The sequence below is a fragment of the Etheostoma spectabile genome, chromosome 4, assembly GCF_008692095.1.
Source record: "Etheostoma spectabile isolate EspeVRDwgs_2016 chromosome 4, UIUC_Espe_1.0, whole genome shotgun sequence".
NCBI lineage: Eukaryota > Metazoa > Chordata > Actinopteri > Perciformes > Percidae > Etheostoma > Etheostoma spectabile.
The window spans coordinates 16091753-16114883 of record NC_045736.1 but is presented as its reverse complement, the minus strand read 5'-3'; the positions used below and the strand labels follow the sequence as shown (position 1 = coordinate 16114883).

Sequence of the window (23131 nt, the reverse complement as noted above, 5' to 3'; positions counted from 1 at the left end):
TTTTTAAATTAATTCGATTTTTATTTAATGACTTTGACTTCTCATTTAATTTTACGAGCCGACAGCATCACAAACGCTACTACTTTCCTCTGTGAGTTTTAAACAGATTGTTTGAAATAGGTTTCAAAGCACTGCAAGGCTATCCTTTCTCTTCATTCAAGGCTCTCTGTTTTCAGGCTTGTGGTGATTTGGTGAATCATGGCAAGAATTGTGACATCAGTTCTAAGCAAAAAAATCGTGATTCATATTTTTCCCCAAATCGTGCAGGCCTAGTGCACACTCAACCAGGTGAGCTACCCGGTCACCCCACGTTTATACGTTTCTAGTCTATATCCTTGACATTCCACTTCTGGGATTGCTCTATTGCAGAGGGCTTCCTTTGGGTTGGCTTTTTAAACTCCAGTCGATTTATGAGGCCTATGGTTAACCTTTTCTCAGATCTTTGCAGGGTAAATCCAGACAGCAAGACTATCTGTCTAATCTAATTTTTTTGTTGCACGACTAAAAAAAACTTTTGAACGTACACATGTTCCACCACAACAAGTTCTTTCCCTAGGCTATTTTGCAGAGGCAACGCAGCTTGTCCAAGTGCTTAGCACCGCCCAAGACAGTTGTGATTGGCTTAAAGAAATGCCAATAAACCAGAGCTCGTTTTTCTTCCATCCTGGAATGCTGTGGGGAGTAGGCAGACTTTCCTTTGCTGTGCTGCAGTGGAGGAAGGTCTGGCAATATGATACTGCTCGTTTCTAACTGGCTTTGATTATATTTAAGCCATATTCCAGCACAGGGCTAAAAAGAAAACTTTAGAGGAAACTCTTCTCTTACCACTTTGTGCTGTAAGAAAACACTGATTTCATCATATTGCACCATACTCAAGAGCTCTGTGTAACTGGCGCCTTTATCAGACCTGGAAGCAGGGCGAAAAACTATCTGGAAGTGAGGATCATCATCATATCTTGACATTGAAACACACATACATTCATACATATACAAGTATTGACAATGGTCTTTTCAACATTAGTATTCCCAGTTGTTACCTTTTTAATATGTGTATGTTATGACGTCGACCTTGTTAATGACCCATTCAAGAGTGTCGGTTTGGGTACACTTGAACTCAAAGGTTCTTCAACTGAAAGAAAAAAAGAAAAAGAAAAAAAGATCAATAGCCCAGTATAATGTAATTGGATATCAGGCTTTCCAAAGTAATAAAGAAATTATTTGTAAATTGCAGTAATTAATTTCGGGCATCTGGTAAGGATGCCTCCTGGGCGCCTCCCTAGGGAGGTGTTCCAGGCACGTCCAGCTGGGAGGAGGCCTCGGGGAAGACCCAGGACTAGGTGGAGAGATTACATCTCCAACCTGGCCTGGGAACGCCTCGGGATCCCCCAGTCGGAGCTGGTTGATGTGGCTCGGGAAAGGGAAGTTTGGGGTCCCCTACTGGAGCTGCTGCCCCCGCGACCCAATACCGGATAAAGCGGATGAAGATGGATGGATGGAGTAATTAATTTTGTATAAATGTTGTTTTTGCATATTTGCTATGCACTGCCATTTACTACCTGTATCGTTTTTAGTAAAAAAGTGTAGTAAATAAAACAATACATTATTTTACATTAGTAGTATGTAATGTAAATTTGCTATCAATACGTTTTTTCCTGCTGCAGCTGCTGCTTTGTGAGCTTGTCTTATCTGAATTGTGGTAGCTAGACAGTAACAAAACTCTGTTAACAGAGATTGTATTGAGTAAATCAAACTGAAATTATGCACTTCGGATTGTTGGAGTTTGGAATCAGTAACAGACAATTAAGACACAATCTTAATCACACTCAAATCCATGCCATCTGTCGTGCAATAATCAGAAAGTATTGATTTAGCTGTTCTTACTTGTGTATTTTCAGGTCCTGACTGCATAGTGGTAACAACATTAAACGCAAAGCAGTGCAGCCAAAGGGCAAAGTACAGTGCCTGATTTCAGAGTATTTTCTTTCTGCCCTGAGAAATGAATGTATAATTTTGCTGTTAAGTAAGGTATTATTACCATTCACTATGTACAGTGAGGTACATGAAGTTGATTTCGTAAATAATTGTTATTTCAGCACATAGCGATTATCTGTCACAACGATATCTAATTACCATCACATTTATTTACTGCCCTATCTGAGGGGCAGTTTCAGTTTTCCTGTCACACATTTTCACCCAGAAATATTAAGTGAGGATATTTAATTTTTTTCCCTAATTTATTTCCCTTGAACCCTCCTGAAATGAGCCTCCACTGCACTGCTGTCTCAAATTCTCACCCCAGGCAGATGATAATAATAGTGCTTCACAGACATGACTCACTTCTCTTGACAGAGAGGACAGCTCAGAGTGAGACTATCCATGCAGATATGACAATTTCACAACTATCCACAAACTGAAATAATATACTTATATACCGTTAGTCATGTCGCTGCTGAATACCACTAAGTCCACAATAAATGCATGTGTATTCAAGTGCTGAAATAGCAAAACAGGGTGCTTGCTTCAGCCTCACTTAAGATGCAATTTTTATTTTTATTCCCGTTTATTTCCACTTTTCCATACAGAACTGAGAGTAATTGGTGTTTTCTATATGAATAAAATGAACAATGTCCAATAAATGCCCTGAGACAGATTATTTGTAGTAGAAGCATGAATGAGCTCTACTCAGTAGTATCATAGGCGATTTAAGAATTTTTTCTAAATGAGGCGGCTTGGCTCAGGGTCACAGTGGACTAATGAGCAGAGGCACATCACAATTTCAGGCGGTGTGTGTGTGTGTGTGGTGTGTGTGTGTGTGTGTGTGTGTGTGGTGTATCTGTGTGTTTTAGGTCTTTGAATGATATGTGTGTGTGTGCAGAATGGCAAGCTGGTGGTTTATGTTAATGCATTGCATGCACAGTTCACATACATCTTCTAAACTTTTTAGAAAAGTTAAAGAAATTAGCTACTAGAGGGCAGACAAACAAGTATGACAAAAACAAGTGTGACAGACACACACCACTAACATAGTATAACCATGTAAATAGAATGAGAGTAGAATGGACATTCCCGTTCAAATCAACATGGCACAATGGTCATTGCACTTGGTACAATGGTATAAGCACTTCCTGTTACAATGCGCCCATGATAGCAATCACTAGATTACTGTTATACTGAGGAAAAAACAACAACCTAGAAAGTTAATGATTCTCATGCAAGTTTTGGTGTTATAAGAAGAAGAACCTTACTTGCCTGTTTTACACCGTTCTGAGGAAACATTGTTCAACCCGGAAACCGTGGTAAAACGGTGCACGCCATTTTAAGATTATGCGTGCCACATGATTCACCTAGCCCTTACACCTCTTGCAATATCCTTGCATAAGTTGTATATATTCTGATAAAGAACATCTCTCTTCTCTGTAAATCATTTTGACAAGTTGCTTTTGGTAGTTTCTGCAGAAGTGCCTGCTCTCTGCCAATTCATTGCAACTTCCTTAGCCTCATAGAGCTGGATTGTATGTATGGGAGACACACAGTGAATAAGGTAAAGCCCTCAGGCCTTTATGTGAATTTGATGTAGGCTAACTTACAATATTTTCTGCATTTTCTGTTGCTGCAGTAGTAGAACTCACATCTGATGACTTTGTAATACCAACAGTTGTTATGCAGCAGGTTTATGCAGACCTGAACTTACAAGTTAGATGAGAGCTATGTTTAATTAAATTACATATTTATCACAACTCACACATATACAGAATAATTGTCTGTTCCAAAGTTATTTCTCAATCCTGTATGGTGCAGATGACAAACCTGATCCTTCCTAATGTTTCTTGTTTTAATCACATTTACATTATCAGCTCCATCTATAATTGAATACTTCTTTTATCTCTTTCTCTCCTCGTCTTTTCACATTCCACTCACCCTCTCTCATATAGTAGTGAGTGAATAGTGCAAGAGTGCCGCAGAAAGTGGCAAAGTCTTGTTACGACCAATATTTTACCTCTGCCAACATCAATCCACTCACATTGATTACACTTGACACTAAAGACAGTTGGGGTGCTGGATGGATGGAACTTGGTATGCCTTTGACCTCTTGATTGGTTTTGCAAAAATGAAGGAGTTTTTTTTCACCTCTATTTATCCAGGTAAGTCAACTGAGAACAAATTCTCATTTGCAACCTTTCACATTCACACAGTTACACATTCCTAACTGGAAGCTGCCCAGTACTAGTCTGAGCAGATCCATTGAGCAATAACAATACAACATTTTTTCTACCACATGGTATCGTTTTGTCATTGATTACATCCCAGTTTGCAACACAGTTATACAACAGATACCTTATTTATTGACATTGATTAATTTGAATGTTGATCGATCCATACCAAAGATTCTATTGTACCTTAAAATAAGGTTTCCAAAATTGTTTCAGTGGTTCATTAACTCGTTGGAATGAATACTGGTAACAATTCCCCTCCAAAGCTGTAGGGGGAACGAAGAGGAAACGTGATTTGGTCCCTGTCACTGTCCAATGTGAGGAGAGTGCAGATTTGAGTTAACCAGATGTAAACGGTTTACAGCATAACACGTCATACCCAATGAGAGCCGAGTCAGACACGCTCTGGTCGAGTGCAGATGTTAGTTTCACGACATAACATGTCATACTGAAATTTGTGAAATACATTTAATAATAAACGTTTGCCATTACAAACAATAACAGAAGATGGGTATCATTTAAAAAAAGCTTTGCCATCTACCTATCTTGTTTGATTACTAACATTAGCTCAAAATACCATTCCAGTATCAATACCAATACCAGTCCAGTCGCAAAGTGACACATGCGCAACTCACAGCTTCATTCGTTGAAAAGTGCCGCATGCGTAACTCAAATCTGCACTCTCCTCACATTGGGCAGTGACATGCCTACTGTAAAGCTGCTGCTTGACAAATAGCTAATGGTAATGCTAATGTAATTCTTGGTGGGTAACATAACATAACAACACCGTTCAACACGCTCATTTATTTTTAGTATGATTGTTTTGACCACCGTTAACAACTCTGGGCTAACCCACAAATTCATTAGTAATGTTAATTGTATAGATAGACGACTAATCTAATGGTAATTTAGCTAGCTAGCAAACCTCTGTCTTCTGCCTCAGTCTCCCGGCGCTGCCAGGCTTCAGTTGGGATGAGAGCCGAATACAGCCCGGTCCACGGACACATCGATCATTCCACAGTCAGCCCCCAGCCAGCTAGCAACCATTCACTATCATTACAGCCCTGGCCGGGGGACACATCCTCAGTCAGCCCCCAGCCAGCTAGCAACCATCCCGTTCAGCACTTAACTCCGGGGCTAAGGAAGCTACTGGCAGTTTACTGAACCGTTGGGAAACAGACCCAGACACCCGGGTCAAATAGCGGCCAGTCGTAACGTTAGCTAGACCTCCGTTAGCGCACGGTGCCCACTCTTTCGATTTTAGCAGTCTGTACAGTTAGCTAAATTTACCAGACAGAACACGAATAAGGCACCAAAAGGACAAATAGTAATTTAAAGATGTGGTAGCACTGGATCTGGATGAGAAGGATAACTCTGGAGTTGGAAGGGATGTGTCGCGATTCTGCCTTCTCCACCGCGACACAGGATCGTGGAGCTAAGTGGCGTGAATTCGGTTTTATTTTCCATATCGTTACAGCCCTAATATTTATAAATCCATGCAATTACCTGGAAATCAGGTAAAAAAGAAGCAGGCCAAATTAAATGGAACCATTCAAGATTCTCTTTTAAAATGTTGAGTCAAAGACATTTTGTCTGCTCCGATAAAGAAATCAACAGTATTAAATATTTAGGACGTTAATATTAAAACTTGAGGTGACAAGGACATGAGTAAGAACAATTATATTCATTGTTAAAATAATGTATTTTTACTTATTTATTTTCCTCCAACTGACTCAACCAGTAATGGAATAATCATAGCAGCAAGTTTGACTATATCCAAGTTAAATCCACTTTTGCTAGTTTGACGGCGGAAAAAAGGGTCTGTGCGCCAGGCGCATGGTTCAAAAAGGTTGTAATTAGTGTCTTCATGCGCAAAGATGGGCACAAGTGCATTTGGTATTTAAATGACGCGGGCGCATGACTGGAAAATAACAACTGCATCGATCTTAAAATAGCAAAGACACTTACGTTGAGCTATGCGCTGCGCTGGGTATAAGATAGGGCCCCGGAAGTAATTCATCCCAATAGAGGGTAAATAATGCCATCATTGTGGCATCATTGAATTTTCTAAAAGATGACAAAGTTGTGTCATCACAACAACCAAAATTTAGAGGGAGGATTGTTACCATTTGGGTTGGTTGGTGCAGAAACAAGAACAAGAACTTGCTGTCTTTTTACCCATGAACAGGAATACTTTTATTCAAAGCAACGCACGACCAAACTGGACCTACTGCAACTGGAAATGAAACCCCGGGTCTCTGCAGTGATGATAGATGAAAATGAGGAATGATGAAAAAGATTTAGTATCTTCATCAGGTGTAAGCCTGGATGGTATCATATAAAATGAGACGGGACGTTTATGGAGAAAGAATGGAGAAGTACTGTTTTAGGTGTGTGTTGTTCAGCAGTTAATCTTGCATACTACTGCCCATCCTTATATGTTTTTTGCACTTTTATGACTGTATGCTCAAGGACCTCTCATGGTTGTGGTGATTCAGTTCAACCTATTTTATTGACAGTTTTACTCTGTCATTGACTGCTGACTCCTGACTCCTCTTAACCGACCGCTAGTGGCCATAAGTATCGACAACTGCTTCTGTTTGGCAGTAGCTCAGAAAGTGGAGCGGTGGTCCACTAATCAAAGGGTCCATGGTTTGATCCCTAACCCCTGCAGGCTAAATGTTGAAGTATCCTAGGGCAGATACTGAACACCAGATTGCTCCTGATGACAGTGCCATCGGCGTGTGTTAATGTTTAATCGCTCCTAATGAGCAGGTGGCACATTGCATTGTAGCTTCTGCCACCAGAGTATGCTGTGCATGCTAAAGACTAGAAAAGAATAGAAAAGCACTCTATACATTTTGTCCCTGCAGTCCATTTATATAGCAAAAGGAATTTCCGTAAAACGGCTAGGCTAAAAACAAGCCTTATTAAATCTGTTATGGCTCAAAAACTGACATCCTTAAAAAAGTTTGGTCTCATCTGCCTCCATCTTAACTGTAATGCTGCTTTGGGAGGTAAAAACAAGGAGCGAGTAGAAATAAAAGTGTTTTTTCACCTACATCACCAACTGCTGAAAGGTTTGTAAATCTACCCAGTAGATTTTTGCTATTTGAAAACGTTTCTGCTCAGCAGCAGTGACAGGAGGTCCGGATTCAGAGTGCATGAAGTTGAAGCTCTATCTGCCACCATTTAAGGTCTGTCATCGATTTGGCTCCCAGTTGATTGCTGGCATAGCTATCAACCCCTCTCAACGCACACATTTAGAACATCATAAAATATACAATAGTTAGATAGTAAATCTCAGATTTAGAACGTAAAAGTTGATAATCAGTACAGTTTGTTATGGTTCCCCCAAGTGGCCAACAAACAAAGGAATAAAAATGTTGGTTTAAACGTTTGTCTCTCTTTACAATATTAAATCTGAAGTTGTTGTTTTTGGCATTCATGAAACAAGGTAATGAAACAAAAGTCATTAAGTCTGGAAATCTTCTTGAAAAGATATTGCTGGTAACTTGAGGCCAGATAGATTAGGAAATTGACAAAATTAATACATCCCTCCAGCCCTTGGACCTGGTGAACTATTAACCTGATTTTATAAAGACTATATACAATTTGCCTGTTCCCAATATTAGCACAACACTTTGGGGTAGTTAGCTTGTTATCTGTGACGATATATGCTAAATGTAATGTCTCTTTCACTCTAAAAATGTCTAATGTCAAAGTGGAAATCAAGAAAATAGCACCAGTTAGAGAACAACATGCATATCAGTAACACAGTAACATAAATATCATAAATGTGTGCAAAATTAAGACAGTCAGGATGGCCCAGTGTTTGGTGGACCAAAAGGTACACCTTGTTTACTTACATAGCCTAAAACCCATTCATGGGATAAATTACGCATCACATGAGTTTGCCCACCCGACAGTTTGTTTCTGGGGAGTTGGATCTGTGCTCCCCACATCCTGTGGCCATGGATGTCAGAGCCTCAGCAACTACTAGCTATAAAGATACAATTTGCCAGGTTCCAGCATTAGCCCAACACTTTGAGATGGTTAGATGGTGACGATATATGCTAAATGTAACGTCTCTTTCACATTGCAACTGACTGAACTATTTGGGTGCGTTTTGAAATGCCTGATGAAGTTTGACATTGTTGATCCGGCATCTTTTATCTTGGAGCCAAACACCTTGCATGTAGCTGTTCGCTTACTACCACTGTTTACAAAGTTATTGAAAGCAAAACTAATGACAAAAGGCACAACTCCGGGAGGACTTGGTGTCACCATCGTCAATGCATTTTTGTATGTGATGTCAATGTATGTGAGTGCGCGCAATAGGCATAGCGCATGCGTTACGTTGCACATTATGGCAAAGGGCAGAGAACATGCAGCTTGTCATACGTTTCCCCAACGCATTTGCGCTAATAAAAGTAAATAGAAATACATGAATAAATTTAGATTTAAAAAGCAATAATTGTAGGACAACAGGTTGTTTGAACCTTGAGTCCAAGTCAAGTCTTTTGGGTTGAGTCGCTAGTCAAGTCTGATGTCAGCTGTCTCAGAATCGAGTCCCCATCTCTGGACTGGTATAGCATGATGAGATAAATAGAGGTAGTTGTAAGTGGGACAGTTGATAAATGGTCATTGTAAGCCATTTCAAAGGCATGAGAAAATTCCACAGTGGTTCTCTCTGTGACATTGTTTGGCATTTAATGTCTATAAATGACTATTTCAAATAAAACGGACAAAGCAAAGTAGATGAATACTATCAATGCTCTTCTCAGTCTCAATCTTCATCCCTTCCATGTTAACTTCAAGTTCCATCAAAAACGCAACTAACTGAGGTTTGAGGAGGAGAAAAAGCTGTTACTGAATGAGCCTGTGCTTTAAGAGTATTATAGTTTTTCATCTGTCGGCCCACACAATGGTGTAAATGTGTTGATATTTGTAATTTAGTTCTGGTGAGGTAATGTGCTGCTGTAACCATGGCAACTACTCCGGTACATGCACATGCAAGGACAATAAGTATTTCCCTACCGGCTCTGAGTTGTCCTACTAACACAAACCAGCATTAAGCCATGTTTCCTGGTGGAAGTGGCAGAGTATCTCTCCAGCAATATCAGCCATCAGCACTAACGTCAGCAGTAATAAAAGAGCTGCACAGCAAGCACCCCATGGGCAAGTGGGAATTTGTCAGGTGTGTACATACATTCCTTCTTGCCCGACACAAATACATGGAAGCACATACGTGTGCACGCAAAGGTGAGTTTATAAATTAGAATGCGTTCGAAGATGAATCTATGTAGCAACAATTACTGTACTCTTGTTTTTTTAATTGTGCCCCTTCAATGCATTGCAAGATTTTGTGTTCCTTGGCCAACCAAAGCTATCAAAACTTGTCTGAGCACTACAAACATAGGCACAACTGCACTTTTTGCCATGTGCAACTAATTTGGTGTAAGCAAAGTCCTCACTTGTCTGGTGTGCCAACAAAATGCAGGATGGTTTTATAACACTGCAGCAGCTGCCCGACACTGCTGATGTCTCATCTGTTTGCTGACGTGTGTGTGAGTTCAGTGTGTGTAAGAGTATAAGCTGACATGATGGTATGTGGAAACATAGTGAGGTGGAAGAGTAAGCAGTATGACTGCAAGGCAAATACCAGCTCTGATGGTTGGATATGCGTAGAATCACTTTCCTGGCACAGTGGATTGATTAGGGGAAAGGAAAAGTAATGATTCTCATAATCTTTGCTAAAAAGTCTGTATTTCATGCAGGCTTTCATTTCCTAAAACGCAGGGCTCAGAAACAGAAAACTAGCATGTGGGAAACTTCTGTTTCTACAGTGAATTATAAGTCTTCATTTTTTTACAAAAAGGGCCCTGCCAAATTGAATAAAGAGTTTAAATAGTTTTGATTAGCACTATCTTAAACTGTAATGCCAGCCAGAATTTATGGAGCTACAGATATTAAAGATAGTGTACGTCAGGGTGCTGAAGTATGAATACATACATGCGTAAAAACATTTGTGGCTATACATTTAGATATACATGCAGACTACGCCTGTGCATCAAAAATCATCAAAAATCTTAATAGTTTAACAATTGATTTGTTTTTGTTTTTACTTAAACATATTACATGAACAAACGTTTTTATAAGAATTGTTTGTCTCTAAAGATTTGGTACTAAGATATAGTATGTATTGAGTGGGACATCTTTCAGTACAAAAATAAATGTGTAACTGCTTACTAGTGTTTAATAACTTAAACATGCCATTGGCATTTCCTGTTGCTTAAAGGGTGACATAAATGCAATATACTGATATGTTGTTGATAAGCTACTAGCAGCCAATTTCTCAGTGGGGTTCTAGACTGACTTTTATCTGCTTTGTCTATGATTTAAGTAGGCATATTAACTACCTCTATGTAACCTTTTCTATCTGGCTTTCATGACATATTAAATATCTTGAATTTTCATCTAAAAGCTATGGAACTGTGGCTCTGATGCATTGATGATAAGAAAATATTTCACCAACACCAACATCTTTCTTTCTGATTGGATTCCTCTGTATTGAACGGTTCAGGAATAACAGTTTTTTTGGTTTATGCATGTTATCGAAGTTCAATGCGTATTCACCGGAGTGGTGTAATTAATAGGAACTCAAGTAAGGCTGGGTGCATACTGATTTTGTTCTAAATTACCCTGGTGGTGGCCGGGTTGCTCAGGGGTAGAACAGGTGCACATATACTGAGAAGTTTATGCCTCGACACAGAGGTCCAGGGTTTGAATCCAACCTGTTACGATTTCCTGCATGCCTTCCCCCTCTCTCTCCCCTTTCTCACCTAGCTGGCGTGTCCAAAATTAAAGGCAATAAAAGCCCAAAAAATAATCTTACCCTGGTGATTGGTGTGTGAACTGTGTGTTACCTGATACTTCCCACAACCCGTCACATACAGCAAAGTGTGGAATCAGCCCTTCTGTGAGGCCCTTTGTCATAATAATAATCCTGTTACTGAATAGTTCATCAAAATACCTTTTTAATGACACAATCCAGAATTTAAACCAGATGTGACCAAATGCGTCCTCTTATAATGCAATGCTGTCAATCATGGCCCATGTTTTAAATGGCAGCCAAACAGCCAATATTTTTATATAAGTTTTACACAGATGTAGATTTGGCTCTGTCACTACCTCTGTTGCCGGTTTAATTATTAATTAATAGTTTGAATTAGTCAGTTAATTTCATTCCATGTCCGTACCAAATACAAAGCAGTGAGGCCGAATAACAACTATAGCAACCGGAGCCGAATCTGAATAGGTTGTTGAATCACATGGTTTTCTGATCTAGGCAGCCAACAACTGACTGGGTTGTCGTATTTCACCGTCTGTGCGTTGCAGGCACTTCAGATACTCAAATGTATGAAAGTGTGGAAAAACAAAAAGTATGTATTTACCTTCTTACCTAAATACCCACAATAAGAAACAAGTTATGCCAATTATAAAGTTTTTAGGTAAAGAACTTCACTTCTATTAATTTGATCTAGGATTTTTTTTCTTTCTTTATTGGATAGGACAGTTTAAGACAGGAAAGTGGAGGACAGAGGGGATGACATGCAGCCGCGGGTCAGAATCTAATCTGGGCCACTGCGGTAAGGACTGAGCCTTAGTACGTGGGGCACATGTCCAACCAGGTGAGCTACCAGATTTCCTCAGTTGAAGCTCTGTTTAAATGAAACCTATTGTTTGGAGTTTAAATCATTTTTATTGTGATAGTTGGCAACTTTACCTGCATTGCGATGAATTGAGTGTGAATTTGTGCAAATGTTTCTGTGCAAAAGTAATATGAGCTCAGGATTTTGCTCCCTGCCAGTATGTCTGAGCCAAGGATTTAGATAATGACTAGCGTCAGAAAGCTATCCAAGTACACATCCCTCCAACGATTTCCATATCAAGTTATCTTAAGCGCTCTCCTTTTTTCTTTCCAGTATATGCATGGTCAAACTTTATTTACTTTACTCATCCCACTGTCAAAGTACTAATGATAATAACAAATTTCAAAACCGACCAACACCACAACTTGTTTTTGGAAATGCAAATTAATTCAGCATTCACTTATGACAGAAAGTAACTTTTAGCAATAAATGGTTGTCTTCCTTCTAGTAGTCAGAACATGGGTTTTCCTGGTGGTCTATTAATATTAATACGCATCATGTGATGTAATATCTCCGCTTCAATTTCTGCTGGAAACTTTCAACACGCTCTCCTCATCTCAGTCTGGAACTACTACAAGTACTAGAGAATCTTAGCAGAAATGTAAGTAATTTAGCCAGGTGCCACACCTTCCAAAGCTTAAAATATAATAAAATATTACTAGCAGTTTTAAACTGAGTTGCAGAGCTACAGTTGATTAGGGCTTTTTGTGCAGCACTGGTACGAGCAGCACTGATCTCTTCTGAAAAATATGAAAAAATTGAAATTACAAAATTGACTGAGAAACGAAAGTATCTTTTGATGTCTTCCCTAACGTAAGAATCAGCAAGAATTATTGCTACATTCATAACCTCATCCTGAAAGATCAGATTACTGTGAAAAATCACCCACACATGATCTATTGTTAGACTTCTTTGGTGGAAATAGCAAATATTTTCTTTACTTTATATTGCTGAGATGTACTCAGTTTTGAGACATCCAGCACATCATGAATTCTTAAAATGTCAAGAATGGTTGGATCATAGGCTTTTAAGAGGAGACACAGTCGGGCATCACTAACTTAGCAATGACGTTATATATTTCAGTTGTGTTTTAAACTGCTATGGGAGACCATGTAGAAAGAAATTGATTAGACAAAGAATGGCACCTTGTATTGGAAATGTATGAATCAGTCAATAAACGTTTTGGTGACACTACAAACTGCTGAGGGGCATTAATTTTATTGCAAGATGGTTGATGGAACTGGAGGAGGCACTAAGGTCTAAAACAATTTAGTAAGGAAGTAAAGGCCTGCTTGCTTGTATTAAATGACATGTTGTGTCTCTGCTATACTCTTCATAGAGTACTGTATGAGCTCAGTGCTCTTTCTCAGGCACCACTGATTGATTTGACTGCATTGCATACATATCTAAATGTCATGTTACAGCTTCTCTGGTGCTTGTCTGGTGCTCTCAGTGTGATGTTTTAAATTTGCATGCATTAGAATGAGCTGTCACTTTTCTCTCTGTTGTTTTACACTGATGTTCTTTTTCCCCAGAATGTATTAGACATGAGTCTTTAAAATCGACACGTTTCTCATCATCTGCTTTAGTTGTTAGCTTTAGAAGTGAATCTGACAATGTAGGCACCAGATATATGAAAAGCTGTCACACATAGTGCTCTGCTTGATGTGCTACATTGGTTTTTCTGTAAGAATACTGCAGTAGCTTAAAGATGCTTGTTGACAATTTTGAATGTAGAATTGTTGGGTGTATATAAAGCATCCAGGTCACATAAATATGTTGATACTGTTTGTGAGCACAAATACTGTTAATATTGGCTGCACAGCAAGAGCGCAGCAAGCATCCTACTCTGCAGAGCAAAGCAGTAAGCTCACTGCTCCATGTTAGGCTGATGACCTACTTTTCCACTCCAGGCAATGACTTACTATACCGTATCCAGCCATATAAAATTCCTCCATCACTTTTTCACTCTGCATATGACATAGGTTGGAGGGAGAGGGGAGCTGGCTGCTGTGCTGGCGGGAACACCTGTACTACTAATGTTAGTTTTTTAGACAGTCACCCCTATAACCTGCATGTAGTGATACAGTGAGCTAATCTAGGTCTTTGTTCCCTGACTGGAAGCCTGAATCTGTGGAGTAGCTGCATGAATTTATTCAAAGACTGCCACTATCTGCATGCTAATAAGAAGAGGATAGAGAAAGGCTGGGTGACACACACACACACACACACACACACACACACACACTGAGTAAATCATTTACTAGAAGTGTTGCCTAAATAATTTAGGTCACAATGTGGCCTTCCTGCCTTTTGGTAAAATGTAATAAGAATCGGAAAGTTTGTCTTTCATTTAACACCTTCGTTTTTGGTGTGTATTGAGCATTATGTCCTCACAGAATAGCCCTATTTTAAAGATCTGAAACGCAAGTATAACACGTGAAACGCAAGTAGCTTTGTGGGCAAATCTCGGGTGCTGTTGCTATTATATCGGCGGGATAAATGACTCTTGCTCCCGACACACATCTAAAATGGGTTGGTCTGAGGTAGCTACATTACTCATAGGTGTGTTTTGGGCGTAACGTGCAATAAACCAATCAACCTTTAAAAGCAGACGTGCTTGTTCCATGGCAGATTGCTATTATAATGGGGGATTTGCTAGGCACACGGCAGGTGCGGTTCACAGCCGAGGAGACCGACGTTCTCGTCAGGGCTGGAATGGTAACTGTCCGGGATGCGGCAAAGTATAAATGTCCATCTTGACCTGGTGGCGATGTTGCTGCGGCCTCTCGGGTGCATCTCCTCAAGTCTGGAGAGGATTGCTGCAGCCATGGAGCTCGGGCCTTAAACGCAACACCTGCTCCTGTTGTGTCTGTTGTGCCTCCCCCCACTCCATCTCTGTCCATCTACACCACCAGGAGCACTTCACGCATTTTCACTCCTGGACCCTCAAGTGTCCAATCCTGCCGTGGTGCACGTCACATGCCTATCAGAGGAGGGAAAAATAAATAGTTATTCTGTTTAAACTTTTAATTTTCTGTTTGTATTTATTGTTCAGTTCAGCACACAACTGGAGATTGTCCGTGTCAGATTTTCTACTGGAAATACTCCTTTTGGTTTATGCAAGGGGTGGAGCCTAGGAGAGCTTGCAGGAGGCAAGACATGACATGTATTAGACCACTGTCACAGAGCTGTTTGTCATAAAGAACCAATTCTCTTAAATTTATCTGGCAATTTCATCATTTGCCCTTATTAGAAGTTCCAGAATCTCATTGTCTCTTCAGATAGAAATTTCATGTAGCCATGATAGCCAGCTTCATGTAATGTAAATCACACTTCTTTGCCTTTGGATGTTTGTTTTTTTTCCGCTTTTGTGCAAGCCGCAATAGAAAGGTCATCTACACACAAGGGAGCTGGCAGGTTAAAGGCTTACTGATGTCTGATCCAACTGATTCGGAGCAACTAGCTACGGCTAGTCGCTGCTTTGGCTGGCTTCCATTTGGTTTCTGGACAGGAAGTGCACAGTGAATTTATAGAGCTTTTTTGCAACTGCCTGTTCTTGCTGGGAACAATGCAAATGAGAGTGGTGAGAACAAACCAAAAAGGTTAAATTGAAAACTTAAGTTAAACACTCTGTAGAGCTGAGAGGAACTAAAGAGTTGGGTGATAATTGGGTTTATCATTATATACAGTATTACCTCACCTTTTTAAGGATCGAGCTAAGAGGTTAGTTGGTTGTAAAGCTCAAACTCAATAACTGTGAACAATCACTGTTTCCAGAAAACATAGTGTTGGCTTCCAATGGCCAAAATCCAACAATTTATTGAATACTAATGCTGCTGTGTCTTGTTAAGTTATTGTGCACATTTGTCACTAAGTCATTATATTCAATTCTGATTTCACATTTAATAAAATGCTATTAAACACCACAGTAGTGAGAATATATATTTCTGCTACAACAGATCTTTATACATCAGATAATGTATGCACAGATGAACTTTACATTTTGGGTCAGGAAGAAAACTGTACTTACAAATTACTCATGTCTGCTTGTGTCAGACAGCTCCCTCAGTACATTGCCAAAGGGCTTTAAATAGCAACAGCCTCCTTGATGTGTATTTTGCCCAGTGTCATCAACGCCCAGAGGAGGTTAACCTTTTAAATGGCTGTGAAAGCTAGTTGGATGTGAGCAGTCGTGATACCAATGTAGAGCGAAGGAGGAATCGTGTCAAAGCCAGGCAAGTGAGTCATTCTATCATGGCAGTCACTTAGACAATAGATGGCTTATGATGCTGGCGTATTGTATGCTGATGTGATGTGTTGCATGTTTCCACAGAAGAAATGCCACAGCAGTGGACTGGGTGACACAAAGATGTGACACAGTGTTTGTGATCATAGGCCTTCCAAGGATGCTGACATGTTGTGTTGAAATAGCATAATGGATTTATGACGTGTGTGCGTGTGTGTGTGTGTGTGTGTGTGTGTGTCAACCCACCACTTTGGTTCAGACTGAAATGTCTCAACTATTAGCTGAATTTGCCATGAAATGTACAAATATTCATGGTCCCCAGAAGATGAAGCATTTGGTAACACCACTAACAGGTCCAAAATCTTTGACATTCATTTTTATCCAGTGAAATAACTCAATATTTATTAAATGGATTGGAAGATCCTTAACATACACGCTAAACTAAGATGGTGAACATGGTTAACACCTGCCTAACATCAGCATGATAGCATTGTCACTGTAAACAAGTTATCATGCTGCTGCTAGCTTGTTTTCTTCTTCAGAGTCAGATTTATGCTGTTCCACAGAGTGAATTGAGTGTGTTTTGCCTGCTGCCGGAGTAGGACATCACTCATGTGTCCAGTAATTAAATGTGCCAGGACACGTTTAGTTTTCTTCTGTGAGACAGCTTTTTTAATTGCCCTTTTCTGGTTAGTTCCCTCAAGGCATGGGTGTACATTTCATCTAGTTGGGGGGGGGGGGGGGGGGTAATAAACATAACATTTTTTAAGAGCAATTGTTGAAAGGGACACAAATAATACAGCCGAGATTGTACTTGTATAGGATACGTGTAGTTGTGGAACTCCAGTAAGTAGGCTAGCAAGCAATTTATCTGATTTAAAGAATATTTAATACAAATTTTGCTGAACTGAAAATTAACCCTCCTAGTAAGAAAGCTAGCTAACTAGCCGGCCAGCTAGTTAGGATGTGCTTTCTTTCTTTTCTGTATTGTTACATTTTTACAAAGAGATACATTTTAGGATCACAAGCCTGAAATTACTCACCTAACGATGTAACTTAACAACCTGTAAAAATGATGCTCTCATTTTGGTTTTAATGCCATAATTAGAAAAGGTTCTTTGGAAGTATTACCTGGGTACTTCAGGGGCAAGGTGTGCAATGAGGAGTCTGCACTGGGGGTGATGAGTTATAGAGCTCTCTATAAAACAGTCTGCCATCCTCATTGCATTTGCTTGCCTTAAAGCAAACCACTAATCCGCTTAAAGTGAACTGATGCCGAAAGCAAGAACAAAACAAGTGATTGCCCGCTGCTGTTCACTGAATGCTTTGAACTTGAACTTTATTGTCACTCAATGCAACACTCTAAATATTAAGCCTCCATTACCAATCTCGCATTTCATATTGCTCGTAGTTGCTGGACTTGCAACTGAACTCTATATTTATGTGCAAACTGGCAGATGACCTGTTGTGAATAATCATTAATGTAACAGGCACTCATGTTAGTTCTCATCCCACCACTTTTTCTCTTGACCAGTGCCCTCCATGCTCCGTCCGCTCACATGCTCAAAATTTCTCCACATTGTCATCCTCCGCCTCCATCTCCTGCTCATGTGTCACTCTTGTTCACCTTAACTGTCATTGCCTCCTATTTGTCTTTTTATTTAACTGCTATATGAAGGGGTTTCTTCCCAAGCTTTTCTTCATATTATCCTCCATGTCACAGTATTTTAAATTGTGATAAATTACTTCTAGGGCTATTAGTTTTGATGGATGTATGCTGCTTTGTCTCTGCTCAGTATCTCCACATCTTACAGGGTTAAGGTGGTACTGTGTCAGCTTTACCAAAGGGAATCTGTGCCCTGTGCGCTACACCCGAGCAGTTTTTACCTCCTCCCCATTGTATTCAGCTATTCTCAGTAAGTTTTTAATATGACTTATGTGGTCCTTAAGTTTATAAGTTAAGCACCAATCAAATTCTGGATAAAAGAAAGGCCACAGGAGGTCTGGTGTTACTGATGCTTTTTACTACATTTCTTTTCAAACCAACTCCCCTCTAACTGTGGCCCTTGTCATGTCTTACTCTCCCTGCTATAGTTTGAGGACACAGGTTGTCTGTAGACAACCACTTGTCTCCTCTGAAAGTCATGATCCCACTTATTTTTTACCTGAAGACAAGTAGCCTCACTAGGGTTATACATGTGGAGGTGCAAGCAATCTGCCACAGATCCAACACTCTTTCTTAAGATAGAAGATGCCTCACTGGCTTCCCACTCACAAACACTGTCAAATTGAATAAGACAGTTTGACTCCATGAAATCAGACTCAAATTGCATTACTGTTACAATAGAGTAGGTCTGCAACTATAGCGATTATTTTCATCATTGATTATCATGTCAATTATCTCTTATGATTAATCATTTAGCCAATATAATGTCATAATTTACAAAAAAACATCCAAGACAGTTTCCTTGAACAAAAGGCGTTGTCTTCAAATTGCTCGTAGAGTAAGAACGCTTCCTGCAGCAGGGTTCTCTCTAAATGACCTGTGATTGGCCAAAGTCTCCTGTCACAGCTCGATTGTCCTACGTCTGGCAACAGAACCAAGCAAAGGTGAAGAAGTCTAACTTTTGACAGTCTAACTATTTTTTGCGCAATGATGCCAAAGATATAATGCCTACAACAGCTTTAATCAACTAAGTGTTTCAGCCCCATAACAGCCACTTGTTTATACAGTAGCTCAGATGTAGATTGACATGTGTGGCCTGGTTGCCTAGTTTTATAATGATACAATATTATATTGATTCTTTGGACAACGGTACAATATGTTTTTATAGCACAAAGTCTACCTCAGTACAAATTCCATTCAGGAGCTCTCGATCGATGTGGGAGGATATTAAGACTTAGACTTAGACTTCTCTTTATTGATCCTTTGGGATGACTCCCGCAGGAAATTGAAAGTTCCAGCAGCAGTTTTTAGCAAGAACAAAGAAATAAAAAATAGATAAAAAGACAGTATAAAGACAACAAAATCAACAAAATACCAATAAAAATTATAACAACTATAAGAACATTTGTCAAATAAACAAAGAAAAGACCATAAATTATTATTAAAGTGTCAGTGTTTAGTCCAGTGTTAAAAATTATTATAAATAAATTGACCAGGTGTGAATTTAAGTCCAGGTGTGAATGTATGTATGTATGTATGTATGTATGTATGTATGTATGTATGTATGTATGTATGTATGTATGTATGTATGTATTGTCCTCTCTGCCCTATTTCCTGCCCTATTAAATGCCCATTTACTTTAATACAATCAGTTCCATTTATATTAACTCAAAAATCAACTAAAATATGATTTTGAAATGTTATTACTGAACTCTTCCAGCCATTGAAATAAAAAAACTCTTCTTTTTAATAAAAAATAAACATTAAAGGAACTTTCAAAATAAAGTTGCATATTTAAGAAGATATGTACCCGCGGCCCTTTACGCCTCTCTCCCCCCTTTTCTGTCTATCTAATAAATAAAACCTAGATATATTCACTGATGGCATTGAATCAATGCTCATGGAATTAATATATATTAATCCAGATCAATGTATTGTTACACCCCATTTGACAGATGATTGACCTGTTTGTATGTTTTCCACAATCAGAGTATCTCATCAGTCCATGAATGGAGGCTTTGCGTCATCAGCAGTGGGTAACTGAGACCCTGATCAAGTCGTGGATGTGATTAGACCTGTGAGAGCATTGGATGCCTTTTTGAGAGATGGTTCACTTTTCTGTAGCCTGAGCACTTGTGATCCTAATTCTTCACACTACAAATCATGTTCACATCAATGCTCTGTGTTCTGGCACTCACTGAAAACCAACTCAGAAACAAGTATGAATAGTTAGGGTTGAAAAAACAGAAAGAGGTGGCATCATCTTCTCATTGCCAGAAAGGGATTCTGAGTCTGTTGCAATGACACGAAGAAAAGAGCTTCTCCCCCCTGCCGGCACAGCACACAGACGACTCTTTGTGATACTAATCAGTGATCATTGCTGCCTCAACACTGTTGGTTGGATACATCTGTTCACTTAGAGTATTCTGTAAATTTATTTGTAATAGCTACTGAATGTTTTTAGCAATGGTGTTTGACCTTCTCTGCTGGGTAGATCACTGTTTACTGATTCCTCATGTCAGTAATTAAGCTCCGTGTGAGACAGTTGTTGAAATAACATCAAATATGTATCTAGTAATTTTTTGGCACATAAAACTTTCTTATTATCCTGTGCAGTGGCTTTTTGTTACCTTATGATCACAAATGTCATAACCTGAATTAGCTATGTTTGGTGGTGTCCCATTGGGATAAATTAACATCCTGCCTGTTTGTTATCATGAATAATTTGATAGGTAACTCTATTTCTCAAGTTTAAGATTTCCCTAATGTGTTCAGAAGACTACAAACAGGTGCATCATTGTCCGATAATCACTCTAATTTACAGCGTCCTGTAGTTTCTAGAAATACACCAACAAATACTTTTTGGTTTCATGGCTCAGCTCTTATTACACTTTGTATAGTTTTGGAGTCTGACTGAAATATTAGTGAACTAACATTGGCCAATTTTAGCTAATAGATAAATTGTACTGATGTGAAAGTTGTCCAGTAAGTAGCAAACAAAGTTCTGCAGTACTGAATATTTAATGTTCTACTGGCTTGCTGACAACACACTACCTCATTAAATTTGCATTATTGCTGATTTTAGTTTTCAGCCACACTAGAGGCGTGGCTCTTGGGATAGCAATGTCAGTGTTGGTCGGTCCACTACTTTGGTCCAGACTGAAACATCTCAACAAGTATTTCATTTGATTGCCATTAAAATGTGGTATTCATGTTCCCCCTAGGATGAATTCTCACAACTTTGGCCATCCCTTTGTTTTTCCATCTACTGCCATCATCAGGTCAACATTGAAATAATTGACTGTTAAAAGATTTTTTTTGTTTTTCATGTTAACACAGAGAAAGAAAGATAATTAAAACAGTAATCATGATTTATGTATTTGTATAGCACAGTTTCTTGTCCCTCTGGCTGGTGCGATAAATGACCTTATACTGTCAAATCAAAAGTCAATTCAAAGGTTTTCCACAGAAGCAGCACAACAACACTGGCCGTTTCTCCCTAAACACCGCCCTCATTTTTTTTTTTACTGCTGCTCAAGTGTTCACTTCCCTTTGGAGCTTGAAACATTGATGGATGAGTTTTATTCAGGAGTTAGGAAGGTGACCTTCATGCATCTGTGGACTTTTTTTTTTAAACAAGGGCCTATAAATCTGAGGCTGTTTTCATATTATTTGTTCATATTCATCCCATAATTAGGAAACTTTGATGTTACAGATGGAAAAAGATGACATTCTAAAAGAAGATACTTTACCATCTGTGATAAAGGTTTGTGTTCCTAGAGAAAGAATGGTGAATGAATAGAAGAACCAGCCTAGTTACATAATGTAATCTTGATTAGCTTTAAATAGGATTTAAACCATTCTACATCAGGATTCACCCAGGTACAAATTGTGAGTAAAACATTATTAAAGAGAGAAGGTGAAATGACCCTGAAACTTTTACCAGAAATAACAAATATCCATATATTATTCGTTATTTGTATACAATTAAATATTTGTTTTGTGTGTTGGGTTTCTCTACCTCTTATCATAGAGCCACAAATCACCTGGAAATCCAGCTACCTCTCTGCCTTATTTCAAATGACAGTGAATGCAGCCCCAGACATTGCTTTTACACCCCTCCCTTTCCCCCTGCATTCCTCCCCCTCTCTCAGAAAAGTGTTGGATGTGTGTGAATATGATGGGTGCTGACAGCACTGCTGGTCCCACCTGCTCCGTCAGCCCTAGGCTGGCTAAGGTTTGTTGGCAGGGCTGGGTCAGGTGGTGTGAAGGGACAGTGCATGGTGGCATGGTCCCAACAGCACACGGGAAATGCCAAAATACTCAGACTCATTCATTTCAACAAGATATCAATGGTTTACACTATAATTTGCAAAAAAACCTTTTTTGTGCATGACAACTTCTTTACTGTGTGGCACAGAAAGAAAATGACACGGTCGTCTCAGTTCTAATCCTTTTAAGGTTTTAATTCTTACAGTAATCTATCTTTAATTCTTTATATTTAATCCACAGAACTAGGACTTTTCTTGCCCTCTAGGTGTCTCCATCCATACAAATAATTTAAGCTCATGACTGTAAATATTTTTCAATATTATATATTTCCCCATTTTTCAAAATTGGATCAGTTCCTAGATTATTTTAATCTCACGCTCATTTGAGGTTTCTGATGATGGCAGTTTATGTCTGGACACTATAAAAAGTAAAGGTGCCCTGTGGTGTGTGTCTTTGTACACAAACAAAGTTTACATTCTGTGTAACCCACCAAAATAGATTATAGGTTGACTAAACAAGGTCAATCAATGTGTTTCCTTCCTTGAAATTGCTTACTTTTTATATTTAAAGCTTGTATTATGTACAACCATGTTTGCTAACTTGCAGTATTCTTCCTTGCATTTGGGGAATAGTGTAAAAAAACACAAACAAGCAAATGGGGACAAACTCCTAAAAACTTTGATCATAGCTCTAGCAGTGGACAGAAACTACAAAATCAATTCAATTTCCTCGCAGGAGTCATCCCAAAAGGATTAATAAAGAGAAGTCTAAGTCTAAAGTACCTTTAAATTTCAAAGATAACATATATAGACAGATAGACACAGAGATGATAACTTTGACAAAAGTTATATAGGTTGTGAATAGTTCACAGTGATTGATTTCCTACCTCAAGTGTCTGCAAGTTGATTTTCAGAGCTCACTGATGTGAATAGAAACCAGTTTCTGCCTGGAGAGTAAAAAAACATTACACACATCTATGGTTGCTTTGGAAAGTATATGAAATTTAGACTTACCGGAT

The 23131-nt window shown here is 39.0% G+C and overlaps 1 protein-coding gene across 1 annotated transcript in view; it reads left to right on the top strand.

Moving 5' to 3' along the window:
- Positions 1 to 23131, top strand: part of LOC116688038 (guanine nucleotide-binding protein G(i) subunit alpha-2) — a 43798-nt gene that overhangs the window by 4997 nt on the left and 15670 nt on the right. The window lies entirely within an intron of this gene.